General features: G+C 34.9%; 1 protein-coding gene across 2 annotated transcripts in view; it reads right to left on the reverse strand.

Annotated features, from left to right (window-relative positions):
• The window catches only part of LOC138174745 (small ribosomal subunit protein uS2-like), a 653,351-nt gene that overhangs the window by 12,132 nt on the left and 626,854 nt on the right, over positions 1–14,365 (reverse strand). The window lies entirely within an intron of this gene.

The raw sequence follows: 14,365 nt of genomic DNA on the forward strand, positions 1-14,365 counted from the left end.
TTACAACACCTTCTAAATCTATTTGTTCTCTTCCTCAAATGAGAAAAAGCAAAATTAATTCTTTCACTCTCCCTTAATTTACAAGCAAAAGAATGAGTCTAAAGAAAGTATTTTTGTTTTTACATGGAGTGGGCAGCCACAGTACAAGATTTGATTGTCCAGAAAGGGCGAAGTCGATGTGTAAAGCTCTTGGAGAAGTGCCAGTCCCTAAGAGACATCATTACTCCTTTCAGTGATCACAATGCCTCCTAGGATGCAGTTACTTTGGCAGGAAGCTTTTTGCTTTGAGCTTTGTGCAGTGATACAATACTCATCCATACAACTGCTTTACAAGAGCAGATATACAAAATGTTTCTATTTGCTGAACTGATACCTACTGAGGTTGCATTTCAATAGCCTATGTTCTATGTATTCCAACAAAAACAGTAGGAGTATTGCTAAAACAACAGCAACACACACACACACACACACACACTAACACTTTTGAATATTGGGGTTGCCAGTCATTCACCAAATGATTCTCTAACTTTTTCTTTGTTTGATTATAGTGTTCACAGAATGATACTTACAGGATGTGTTGGAGCCAGATGGTATCAGGTATGGAGAGACAATTATTAAATTTTCAGGGTGAGCACTTATTTACAACTTGGAAATCAACAAGCTCTACAAATCAGGTCTTGATTCATTGTTTTGTTGGTTGTTTAAACTTATGAACGCTTTGAAGTATATTAATAATGCAGATTAAACTTAAAAGTATGTCATATATATTTTTTTCCTAATAATTAGTTGTTTAACATTTTTCAGCATACCTATAGAGGATTTGTTCTTCAGTCATACCAGTCTCTAAATCTTTTTTTTTGCTTTTTTGGAGGGCAATTGGGGTTAAGTAACCTGCCCAAGGTCACACAGTTAGATCCTAACTCAGGTCCTGACTCCGCGGCTGCCACTCTACTGACTGTGCCACCTAGCTGCCCCTCCCTAAATCTTTATTACCCCATTTGGGGTTTCCTTGGTAAAGATACTGGAGCAATTTGTCATTTGATCGTCTAACTCATTTGAGAGATGAGGAAACTGAGGCAAAAAGGGTTAAGTGACTTGCCCAGGGTCAAGCAGCTAGTAAGTGTCTGAGGATGGATTTAAACTCATGTTTTTCTGACTTCAGGCATAGTGCTCTATGCACTACACTACTTAACTCCCCCTCATACCCCAACCCATGGAAGATAGTGTCATACATTTAGAAATATAAGATACCTAACAAATCAGTGAATTCAACTGCTACATTTTACAGATGAGGAAAGTAAAGAACATAGAGATTAAATGACCTAACTGAAACCACACCAGTAATAAATATCTGAAGTAAAATTTGAACTTAAGTCTTCTTGATTCCAATTTTAGCACTCTATCCACTGTGCCATCTAGGTGCCATGGTTGTGAATTTATACCTGAGTCTTGGATATGCAGAATCATGAAATTTTAAGGGGCTTCAGAACTCAAATTTTACTCATACTTGAATAAAAATCCCTTTTAAAACATCCCTAATTGTTGGCATTTAATTTTAAGACCTCCACAGTGGGAAAAGAGGCTACCAAAAAATGAAGTCCTCTCTATTTTTGAAAAATTCTAATTTCTGGAAAGTTTTCTCTTTCACCAAACTCAAACCTTGGTTTTCTTGAGCTCTTATCCATCCCCCGCCCACCCCTAACCCCCCAGCTCTGCCCCTAGGGCCCCCAAGAAATGTCTAATTACTTCCTCACAAAATAATCCTTCAAATTATTGAGCAATTATCATGCCCATCCTAGACTTTTTATCTTCACACTGGATGTCCCTAACTCCTTTAGCCATGCTTCTTATAGCATGATCTTAAGACCCTTCATTACCGTGCTTTCCCTTATTTGCATTTTCTTCAACTTATTAAAGTCCTTTCTAAGATGTAGAATCTAGGATTGAATATTAATACTTTAAAGTTATCAGGAGACTTTGCCTACTTCAATATAGAATAAAACTGTATTTTTTGTTTTCTATCATATCACATGTTGTCTAATTTTTAAACTGCAGTACCATAATATTCCAATAACATTTTCAGGTGAGGTTTTGTATCATATATCACCATGTGAAATTTATTTGTTAAACCCAAGTGTAAAGCTTTATATTTATTTCTTTTCAATGTCATTTCATTATTTTCAGTTCAACATTCTAGCCTACATTGCACTTGTTAATATTTACTTTGTTATTAAATGTGTTAATATGACCTGCCAGCTTCATGTCATTTGATAATGCTATGGGTTTCATTTATGTATTTACTCATTGTTGAAAAAAATGAATAAAAATATTTGACAGTAGAGCTCCAAGAAGAGATTATAGTAGCACTTTATTAGAAACATTTAAAAATGATGTTGTGTCACAAATTAAGACAGTTTTGAATCCATGTTATCGTGCTATTGTCTACCTCACATTTCTCCATATCTTCCATAAGAATCACATGACAGGATTTCCTAAAGCATAAGTAAATTATAGCTACAGTGAAATTATACATATATATATATATATATATATATACAATTATACATATAAAATTATACACAATCTATCTTTGTCTCTCTCCTCTCCCTTTCTCTATTTCACACATGCACACCACACAGACCCACACACACTCACACACACACACCCATGTGTGTGGGTGTGTATGTATCCCTTAATGTAGAAATCTAGTATCCATGGTGAAGTAGATAATATGGTAAATTTTGCAAGACCCCACAGAATCTCAGAATTTCAGAGTTTTAAGAGTTCTTAGTGGCTATCTTCTCCAACCCACACTCAAAGAATCACCATTACATCAAACCTTACAAGAAAGAATGTCAATCAGACAGTTTAAAATGCCATCCACATGACAGCCTTTTAAATACATGATAGCTATTATATGTCTAGACTCTTTTTTCCCTAGTTAACCATCCCTAATTCCTTGAATCAATCTCCAGAATGCATGGACTAAAGGATTTGAACTACTCTGGTTTTATTCTCCTAAACATCATGTAGATAAACACTACCTTAAGTAAAAGTTTTAATCCAGAAGAAAACAAAATATTTAATATGTGATCTGATCAGGGCAGAATACACAAGTATTATCACCTTCTTTTTTTTTTAAAGCTCTGCTTATCCAAATGCAAAACTGCAAAACCATATCACTTTAACTTAATTTTCCCTGCCATTTCATGGTCTTTACCATATTCATTTTGCTTTCAACTAATCCTCTGAAATATGTTTCAGACAAATTGATATCTAACCATATCTAACTTATCTTTCATTTATGAAGTTGTTTGATGTCAAGTATAAGAATACTTTTGTCCTAATAATTTCATCAATTTCATTTTATTAAATTGTTCCAGTGTTCTACTGGCAAAGTTGTTTGTATTTTTGTTTGTTTGATCATAATTCTATCATCTACTTTAATCAATCTGTTATCATCTACTTAGGGCAAAGCAAAGATCCCTGGGCCACTCTACTGGAGATCTACCATCATAGGTCTAGAACTAAAAGGGAGTTCACAGGTAGTAGTCCAACCTTCTCCTTTGTAAGAGAACAAAAGTGAGGCCCAGTTTGGAGGAAGAGATAGAAAACATCAGAAGCAGACCCTGAATCCAAGTGCTCAGACTCTAGTGTGAAGTTTCTTTTTTACCATAACTTCCTATTAACATTCCACTATAAGCAGTATTCCTATCCCATTGTCTCTTCCATGGGAATCATATCAACTTTGAGTCCTATATTTCTTCTAGAAAAATAAGGGATATTTTGCAGAATATCTTATATTGGGTACTTGTCTTTATTTCCACCCAATATTAATTTAAATATTAATTACATGACTTAATTACAGTTATATTAATACTCTCTCCCATTGCTCCACTGTCCTAATGTCCAAATTCGAGGGTTTAATTTATATTAGAATATGTTTTGCTGTACTTTAGAATAGCTGTGTCTTATTTTTAGATATTTTAAAATTCAACCGCATTAAAAAAAAACAACATTGTTTGCTTCTGCCTTTATATTGCGATGTGAATTGTTTTAAATCTGCCACACATTTAGAAGCTGACAGAGGGATTTTACAATCTTATATGCTCATATATCAGTAATTCAGTTCAGCTGATTCTTTTGCTTCAGGAATATGTATAAAGACATTTCAGTCCATAAAAGAAGACAACTGAAAATAAAACAGATTTCCAAATGAACTGATTCATTGAAGCAAAACTTTTGCAATTAAAATTGTATTTTTAAACACATATGCTAACAGAGTAATTAGCCTAGGAGTAGCAATTTAGGCTGCAATTTCATATATATATATATATATATGTATATATAATGTTTGTGTGTATTATATATGTATATGTAAGTTCTTATGCCTAATATCTTCATTTTATTACATATGATAGTGCAAGGGAGAGAGAGATCAATACACTCAGGCTTTCACTGGCAATATGTGTGTACACATATGCATATGAAGCATCATAAAAATTGCTAGACCCTTAGTTGAAGTACTGTTGCATGTATTCAACATTATTTCTTTTTCCTCACAACCATAGAAATGAGAAAACAGGAGAGGTTTGGATGGGAAAACTGGGAATCGCCAAAATCAAAGATGTCTGGTAGCATAGTTTTGGCAAATAGCCCTTACATGGTTTATATTGTAATGTTCTCAGATGAAAATAAGGAGGTAAAAGTGTAAGGGACTAAATCTTGACAGTTAATTTGTCTAGATACATTGTTTTAAAGTACTTAGAAGAGCACTTAGTTACTCATTTGCAGGCAGAATATCATAGCAAAGAGAGAACATGGTCTACTTCAGCAATTTACATATGAAGAATTTAAGAATCTGTAGAAATTATGGATAATAACTGGGTAAATATCGACACGAGAATGATTCTGCTATAATAGAACAAATATAATTCTCTTGATTATAAAAATCACATTTTTTTGGCTATTGATGATAAGGGAAGGTCATTTCATTCATAGAAAGAATCCAAATCCTAAGTCAAAATAGTTTAGAGAGAGAAAGTATTTCAACATCGTGTTAAAACAAAAAGAATATACCTCTCTCTTTGCATTATCACTACTTGTAGGACAAATTGGTTGACCAAATAAGAGGTTGGGGTATGTGCTTATCATCTTCTGGGAAGAAGAATGAGAGAAATATACTCTCCTACCTATATGTCTTATTATTGAGAAAAATAATGAATAGAGAGAATGTATTTTCTGTGTGATATAATTTACTGCTGAGAAGACAATAGAGAAGATATTTTTCTGAATTGCCAACTGTTGTTACTGAGAGGTGGAGAATTCTGCAAATAAGAAATCAATGAATGAATCAACATTTATTAAGGGCCAACTATGTGCCAGGCCCTGTGCTAAGTACCGGGCATAGCGAAACAAGCAACAGACAGCTTCTAGCTCAAGGATCTTACAATCTAATGGGGAGACAAAAATGCAAACACATATGTAACAAGCAAGCTAAATACAGTATAAATAGGAAATAACCAAAGAAAAGCAATAGAATTGAGTGTGGTTGGGGATGCCTTTCTGTAAAAGGTGGGATTTTAGTTGAGACTTAAAGGAAGCCAGCGAGATCAGTAGTCAAGAGAAGATGAAGAACATTCCAAGAATGGGGCGGGGCAGCCAGAAAGAATGTCAAGAGTCAAGAGATGGAGTGTCATTATAGAACAGCAAGGATACTAATGGCACTGGATTGAAGAACGTGTGTCAGGGAATAAATATAAGACAGGAAATATAGGAAAGGGCTAGGTTATAAAGGGCTTTGAATACCTAAGGAATCACTTTGTATTCACTCCTAGAAGTAATAAAAAGTCAAAGGAGGATTATGAGTAGAGGACTTATATGCTTAGTCCTGAGTTTTAGGAAAAGTCACTTAGTTGCTGAATGGAAGAAAGATTGATATGTTGGAGACTCGATGCAGGCCGAACCACCAGGCTATTGTAATAATGAAGGCACGAGTTGAAGAGGGCCTGCAGTACAGTGGGACCAGGAAAGAAAGGGGCATATTTGAAAGATGTTGCACAGTTAAAATCATCATGACTTGGAAAGAGCTTGGATTTGGCAGGGGGTAAAGTGGGGGGCTGGGAGAAAAGGCAATGGGGGAACTGAGGATCACTCCCAATATGCGAGCCTCAGAGAGGATGGTATTGCCTTCCACATCAATAAAGAAAGCAGAAGCAGGAGAGTAGAGGGAAAGATAAATTCTCTTCCATAATCAAGTTTAATTTGTCTTTCAGACATCCAGGTCTAGATGTCTGAAAGGCAGTTAGTGATGTGAGATGTAGATCAGCAGAGAGATTAAATCCATGAGAAGTGAATGAGTTTACTAAATGAAGTAATATAGAGAAAGAAGAGAAGACAGCTCAGGACAGATCCCCAAGGAAAACCTATGTTTAACAGATATGATGTGGAGGAGGGTCCAGTAAAGGAGACTTGAGAAATGGCAATCAAATAGGTAAAAGGAAAATATGGACAGAATGGTATCCCCCCAAACAAGAGAAATGAGAGTATCAAGGAAAAGAAAGTGAACAACAGTGCTCAAAACTGCAGAATGTTAAGGAAGATGAGGGCTGAGAAAAGGTCATTGGATTTGGCAACTAAGAGATCATTAGTAACCTTGGAGAAAGCAGAATGGTGAGGGTATAATGATAAGGTTAGAATGTAGACTGTAAGGGGAAAGAAGAGAGTGAGAAGAGAAAGTGTATGCACCTATTGTAGATAGCATTTTCAAGGAATTTAGATAAAAAGGTCAGAAGAGGTATGGGACAAGAGTTAGCTAGGATGGAATGGTCAAGTGAGAGTGTTTTCAGGATGGGAGATATATGGGAAGATTTGTAGGCAGTAGGAAATGAACCAGTAGAGAGATTGAAAGTAAGAGAAAGCATTGGGATGATAAATGGGACAATCTGTTGGAAGAGAGGAGATGGAATAGAATCTCTTGAACAAGGAGGGTGGTTAACATTTGTAAGGAGTAAGGCTAATTCATCATGTGAGGTGGGTGAAGAAGGAGAAAGTGACAGAAGAGACCTGAGTGATAGGAGATTGGGAAGAGAGGAGAAGAGAGAGTTTATGGTACATGACCTTAATGCTCTGTGAAATAGAAGGCAAAGTTCTCATCTGAGATAGTGAAGGTAGGGGGAGCCCTGGGAAGTTTAAGGAAAGATGAAAAAGTTTGGAATAGCTGCTGCCAAAAGTGGGATAGTGAGTTGGTAAGAGAGGTATATTAGTATTGTCTAGCAGCAGTTTCTATTAAGTACTAAGTTCAACTAATAAGAGGTTTCCTCAAAACTTTGAAAAACAGAGAATCAGTCCAATTGATCTACGAAGTTAGCTAAGGAGGTGTGCCCAGTAAGATGTTAGTCAAATGGAGTGGAATAGATAATTTCAAGAGTGGAAATAATTGTTTAACCAAGAAAATATGAAACTTTTAAGGAAAGTTCCTAAGACAAATGTGCACATAATTCAAGAGCCATAACTTTCTCTGTTCATATGTGTTTCATGCATGTTTACTGCCTTCAGCCTTTAAGCCCATAACTATTTTTCCTACAGACACTGTATATATTAGTGGGAGAATGTTACTGAGTTTGTGGTTGAGATGTTCTGTAACTATTATGTGTTGCTGTGTATTTTCAGCAAATGTTGTGGTTAAGATTAATTAAATGGCTGGTTTGTTAATAAGAAATGGACCAGTCAGGGCTCATGAGCTATCTGTCATTCCTGAGAAGAGCAACCCACAAAGGTTATTTTTAGGAGCCCAAGAGTTAGAGTAGCAGTTATGTGGATGTCCATCTGGGAAACAACTGTGGCCTACCATGGCATTACTGACCCACCTAGCCTTGGATCAGAGAGACAGGCAGATGGACAAAGGAGAATTAGAAATGTTTTCTATGACTCAGCTACAAAAGCAATACTCAGTGAGGTAGAGTGAGTATATTTACATAAAGGAAACCTAGCAAAGAGGAAACTTATTCTAAAGAAAAGATAAGATTTGAGCCTAAGAGCACTAGCTACTAAGGATTAAGGAATGTGCTTCCTCAAAGGGGTATACTGAAAGGGAGAAGTTTAACAATTTTAATATTTCTCATTTCTCTTTTTTTCACCTCTCCCTCTCCTACTCTTTTTTTTTCTCCATTCATATATTTAATATCTTATAATACACCACAGGGCACAAAAAAGTTGCAAAACAAGCTTGTAAACTATAGTTTCCACTGCTTCAACAAATATGGTTTTATAGTTTCATATTAAAATGTAGTAGAGATCCTTCTCAGCTTCGTCCCAAGAGTACAGTTCTCTGAGCTGATCGAAGCATTATAGTTTCTTCTGAGCAAAAATTACAAGGACAAATGGCAGGCTCTTAATTATCTTTAGAGTACAAAAGTTTATAATGATTAAATATGGGACTCCAGTGCATGTCATATTTCTCACCATCTTAGATATATTTGAGTGTAAGGTCTTTGCTATCTTGGGTAATTGGATGTAATTTAACTCTGTGTGTTCACTGATGATAGACTGTTTGGTACTGCAACCACAGCTGAAAACTTTCCAATTTAGTCTGTTCCACCAGAGCATTAACTCTGCTGACATTTAACCTTTGATCACCCAAGGTCATCTCCATGTTAAGGTATAGCAAACTGACCACTAATTAATGATTTTTTTTAAATCCACCCATGAATAACATATGCTAAAGTATAAGAGGAATGCTGTTTATGAAGGAGAGATATTTTTCTTTTTTCCTAACTCTGGACTTGAATCATTATGGGTATAGAGAATTGCTTCCATTTTAGAAATTGCCTAAAGTCATAGAGAAAATCAAGATAGTCTTATCACTTTTAATCTTAGAGAATTGCCTTGGTAATCAAAGGGTTATAATGTGTTCACTTAGTAGTATGTCAGAAACAGAATTTGCATTTGTGCTCATCCTGTATCCATTTTGCATGTGTAGGGAACCTGCAGCCTTGAGGCCACATGTGACCCTCTATGTCCTTAAGTGGGGTCCTTTGACTGAATTCAAAATTCACAGAACAAATATCATTAACACAATGATTTTTTTTTCTGTAAAACATGTACTCAATCAAAAGGCTGCACTCAAGAAACTAGAAGGCCATATATGGCATCAAGGCTGCAGGTTCCCCACTACTGCAAGGCCTCTTTGGTGAAGGGAATACTCACATAATTAGTATGTAAAAGAAAGACAACGTGATATGAGGTCTTTTTTTTAAGGGGAGAATGGCAAAGCAATGGGGGTTAAATGATTTGCCCAAGGTCACACAGCTAGTAAATGTGAAGTGTCTGAGACCAAATTTGAACTCAGATCCTCCTGACTTCAGGAACAATGCTCTATTCACTGTGCCACCTCACTGCCCAGATCTGAGGTCTTCTTGAAGCAAAGTAAGAATGAAATGATCTATGTGTTCACCTAGTTTTGGTGGAAATGAACCATCCCATTTCAATAAAAAGGATGATATTTTAAAATTTTAGAAAAATAGCATCTGAAATGAACAGAAAGGGAATATTTACTATCAGATCTGAACATAACTGAGAACTGATGCCATTTCCATTTGAATCATTCCATATCTCTTTTCAACACTGGACACTATAGAAGGATTTAGCACCAATGCATTTCCAAAGAATTAAAAAAACAAAAACAACGACAAAAAAACCTCTAGCAAATGAAAATAATAATACTGGCAATCCACATTTAAAGAGTTAAGGGGTACACCACTGATCAAAGTTGACATTCCCTAGTCAGAAACCATGACTAAGTTCTCAGGATATAGTATGAATTCCAAGTAAAAGCCATTCAATAAATATTTATTAAATTCATCAAATGTGCAGAAGCATGTGAGATTCAGCCCTGCATCCCCATTAAAAAAATCCAGCTGCTTCACTAAAGCATACATTTTGCTCCAGCTTCTTTCTCAGAGAAGTTTAAACTCCAAATCCCTGAGAAATTTCAGAGAATTGGCTATGTCATAACTTCTTATAACTTAGCAAATTCAGTTTCTTAGCCCTATATTCTTAGAGGGTAAGAATGAAGAATTCATTTCAAATCAGCATTTATTTAGTTCCTACAATTCATATATCACTGTGTAAAAATGGCAAATCAATTGAATCTTCTAATAAAAATACTAAAATTGCAGGAATGAAAAAAATTTGGGGAAGTTTAATTTAATATCCACTCAGCGAAGTTACATTTTTTTAAGTTTCACATGGCCTAGAAATTGACATTGGAAACTTTTGATATAAAAACTTCCGCTCTTTCCTAGGTTAAGTACACAATGATTATTTCCTGGATTTTTAAACCTTCTGCTCCTCTGTATAATAAAAGTGTTTAAGGCACCAAGTTCTTACAGAAAAATAAATAAAAGAATGTGGGGTAATAGAGATGGTGATAGATGAACAAGCTTTTGGAATCATTCGGAAATCAGTGTGATTGCCAAAATATTGGGGGAGGGAGGTATGAATCAGGTGAAAATTGTGTTCCCACAATTGAATGGAGTCAGCTATCTTCCCCTTCCCTCTCCCTTGACTAAAATGATTATTTGAGAGTTGTTATTGTTCAGTTGTTTCAGTTGTGTCTGACTCTTTGTGACCCCATTTGGGGTTTTGATAGATCTGACACAAAAAATGTAAATTTAATTAGAGAAACATGTATAAACCTTGAAATGTGGTCAAATATAAAAAATGCTCTTTTGCTTCTAACCTGCTTATGTCAACTTCTGGCTAAAATGTTGAAACATTTATTTGTATGAATGTTTATATGTACAAGTATGTAATTTTTTAAAAATGAAAATGGAAGTATGCCATCATCTCATTGAAGTTCATAGTTTAAAATCTTGTGTTATATAACCTGAAATTAGTCCTTTCATAAAGGGAAAGAATAATTTATTCAGTGATAGAGGGACAATGACTCAATTACTCAAGAGTATCCAGACATTCTCTCTAGGCTTTCATTATGTAGTAAGGCCCTATTCAGCAAGAAATTCAATCTACTAGTTATCAGATTATTGGTCAATGCAATTTAATATAATAACTTTTTCCCCATTTTGAGTTACAATAATAGGAAAGTATTTGTCAAGTGGTTAACCTTGGTTTGCTTTTGTGAGTCTCTCTATCTGAGGAGGAGTGAATTTGATTAGTTTTTCATCTTTTCCATTTAAACTTCCTCAAGGTAAAATAATAACATAGCATCTTTATATTTTTATAATAACACCTTTCATCCTAAGATTTCAAAGTAAAAACATTGAATTGTAAACCACATGATATTCTGAAGGAGTAAGGAGTCCTTATTTGTATCAGCCAAGCTAATTCTCAGAGGAAGGAACTGACATGGAGAAAATTTAAAGCCACATGGGACATTTTTATGGAAAAAAAAATCATTTTTATCCATTGGCACTTTTCTAAGCATCATATAGTTTTTCTGTGAATTTCTTTTTTTAATTATGTATTCCTGAGACATGCATAACTCATTTTAAAATCATATTTTCCATTGATTTCATAATTTTAAGACATTATTTATATTCATTGCTGATTGTCCTTCTACTATCAGAGGCTCCTAACCTTTTTAACTTTTTTTGTCTCCTTTCCAACTTAAGTGATCCTCTGAAGTTGACAAGGACAGGTAAATTAAAATGTGCAGGAGGCAATAGATGAGAGGGAGTTTCTATTGAAAGTAATGCTTAGGAAGGTAGTGTGGTTTGGCAAAATAGTACTCACAAAAGGCTTGGAATTAAAATTCTGCCTTTGATATTTGTTATCCTTATTACATCCATATAAATTTAGAAACATATGTGCCTATATGTATAAATGTATATACATTTACATACATATGTACACAGTCCTAATCAGTTTCATAATCAGTGTACACACACACACACACACACACACACACACACAGACCTAATCAATCTCCTGAACTTCATTCCCACTTCTTAGTGAATATGTCATCTTGATGTTCCTCATATTTCTAAAAATCAACTTGTCTATAATGGAAGAATTTACAGTGGGACCCAAACTCATCCCTTCTCCATTTTTTTTCTCTGTTGAAGACACCTCCTTCTTTCCAGGAAACCAGGTTTACAACCTTACAGTGATCCTTGATTTTTCCTATCCATTATTTCCCCTTATCCAATGAGTTGTCAAGCCTTATTAATTCTCTCTATACAACATCTCTCACATCTATTGCCTTACTTCTGCTCACAAAATCACTCCCCTAGTTCATACCCTTATCAGTTCTTAACAATTTACCATATCATTATAAATACATTTTATGAATTTTGAAATTAAGAAGAGAATACTGTTCAACTGCTTTTACACTGACAAATGCCCTCTCTCTCTTTCTTCATACTTTCCTAGAACATGTTAGCTTGATCTATCCTTTGCTTCAAACCCATTTTCCCTTTTGTGAACTTGGTTATTTAGGCCTGTTCCTTTAGAGGCAGCAAATAAGATGTATAGACAGAAACAACTAAAGTGAATGATGAGGACAACACCAGATAGCAAAGGAATTCTACTAACCCTCTGTTTATCCTTATCTAACTAATTCATGATCCATGTATTCAAAGGTAGTTAGGATTCTGCTTACCCTATGTTGTACTTGTATAAGCCTCCCTTTGCTCTCCTAAGTATGGAGCAGAAGAGACTCTATTCCCCTCAGGTCACCCGGAACTCTTTAGAGAGGTCTGAAAGAAGTCAACATCCTGGATTGATGTTATAAATGTGGCTTCCCGGAAGTGAAGATTGGAACCCAAAGTGGACAGGAAGGGGGCAAAAAGTATATCTCTATGTATCTTTGCATTAGAGTGTTCCAGTGATGAGTTGTTTGCTAATACTAAATTTTGTAGTTAGATTAGCAATGGACATTACTGTTCTTTCTTTATCAGTATCCAGAAGCAGAGTGATATAACTCTCAGCATTAATAGAAATCACCTAGGTCTATTTAGTTTTTCCCCTTTGAATACTCAAAGGCTCTTAGTTAAAAAATTAAATGACTATGAATACATAATTGTACTGATATTTATATGAATATAATCAATCATTAGTAAATATTTCTAAAGCATGCACACTCTGGATGTTTAAAGGTACCAGATACAAGGTAGACAAATAAAAAAGAAAACATTCCCAATTCACAATGTACTTACAGTCTAATGGGAAGACAATATGAACATACATGTCATGTACACACAGCATAAATATATTTAATAAATATGTTTCTTAACAGAAGTTAAAGTACAAAACATGTACATAATAATAAAATACACGGTAGTTTGGAAAGGAAGGCGCTAGTAATTGAAGGAATATGGAAAGGTTTCATAAAGGTAATATTTGCTCTTCCTATTGAAGGAAGAGAAGTCCTCTATGAGGCAGAGATAAAGAAAGACATTTCATTTATAGAGAAAGGAAATGCAGTTTTATAAGATACTGGACTGCCTACCTGGAGGTACTACATTTATAAAAATAAGCAATAGCAAGATAATTTGAGGTAGAGAATAGTAACATTAAAAGTGATCAAAAAAGAGGAAGCACCTAAGTTAAACCTTGAAGGAGTTTAAGTTTCTATAAGACCATCATGAAGAGGGGCAGAGTGCAATCCAGCACTGGAAAGCGGCCTGTGGAAATACTTTTTGCCTTTTGAAGACTTCTGCTTTACTGGATCAAAGGTTATACACATTTTTATAGCCCTTCAGACATAGTTACAAATTGCTTTCCAGAATGGAGTTCACATTTCCAACAACAGCGCATTAGTGTACCATTTTTCCAACATCCCCTCCAACCTTCTCTGTTATATCAGTCAATCTGATAGGTGTGAGATGGTACCTCAGAATTCTTTTAATTTGTAATATTCTAATTCATAGTGATTTAGAACACTTTTATATGACTATGGATGGCTCTGATATCTTTGTCTGAAAACTACCTGTTCATATTCTTTAACCATTTATCATCTGGGGAAATGAATTGTATTTTTTATGAATTTAACTCAATTTTTATATATTTTAGAAATGGGGTCTTTATCAGAGATGCTTTATGTCTGAGTTCTGTACCCATTTTGACCTTATATTGGTATATAGTGTTGGTAGACTAGGTATACTGGGTCTATATCAAAAAGAGCTCTTTTTTTTAAAGAAGATGGGACCTACTTGTACAAAAATATTTATGCCAGCTCTTTTTGTGGTACTTAAGAATTGGAGACTGATGGGATGTCCATCAATTAGGGAATAACTGAACAAATTATCTTATGTGATTGTGAAGGAATATTATTTTTTCTATAAGAAGTGCCAAGCAGGGGGGCTGAGCCATGGTGGCAGTGTAGAAGCAGGAGAACTCCATG

Source organism: Petaurus breviceps, unplaced genomic scaffold (genome assembly GCF_028583685.1).
Source record: "Petaurus breviceps papuanus isolate PSGF00001 unplaced genomic scaffold, PetGlider_PUasm1.0 76, whole genome shotgun sequence".
Lineage (NCBI taxonomy): Eukaryota > Metazoa > Chordata > Mammalia > Diprotodontia > Petauridae > Petaurus > Petaurus breviceps.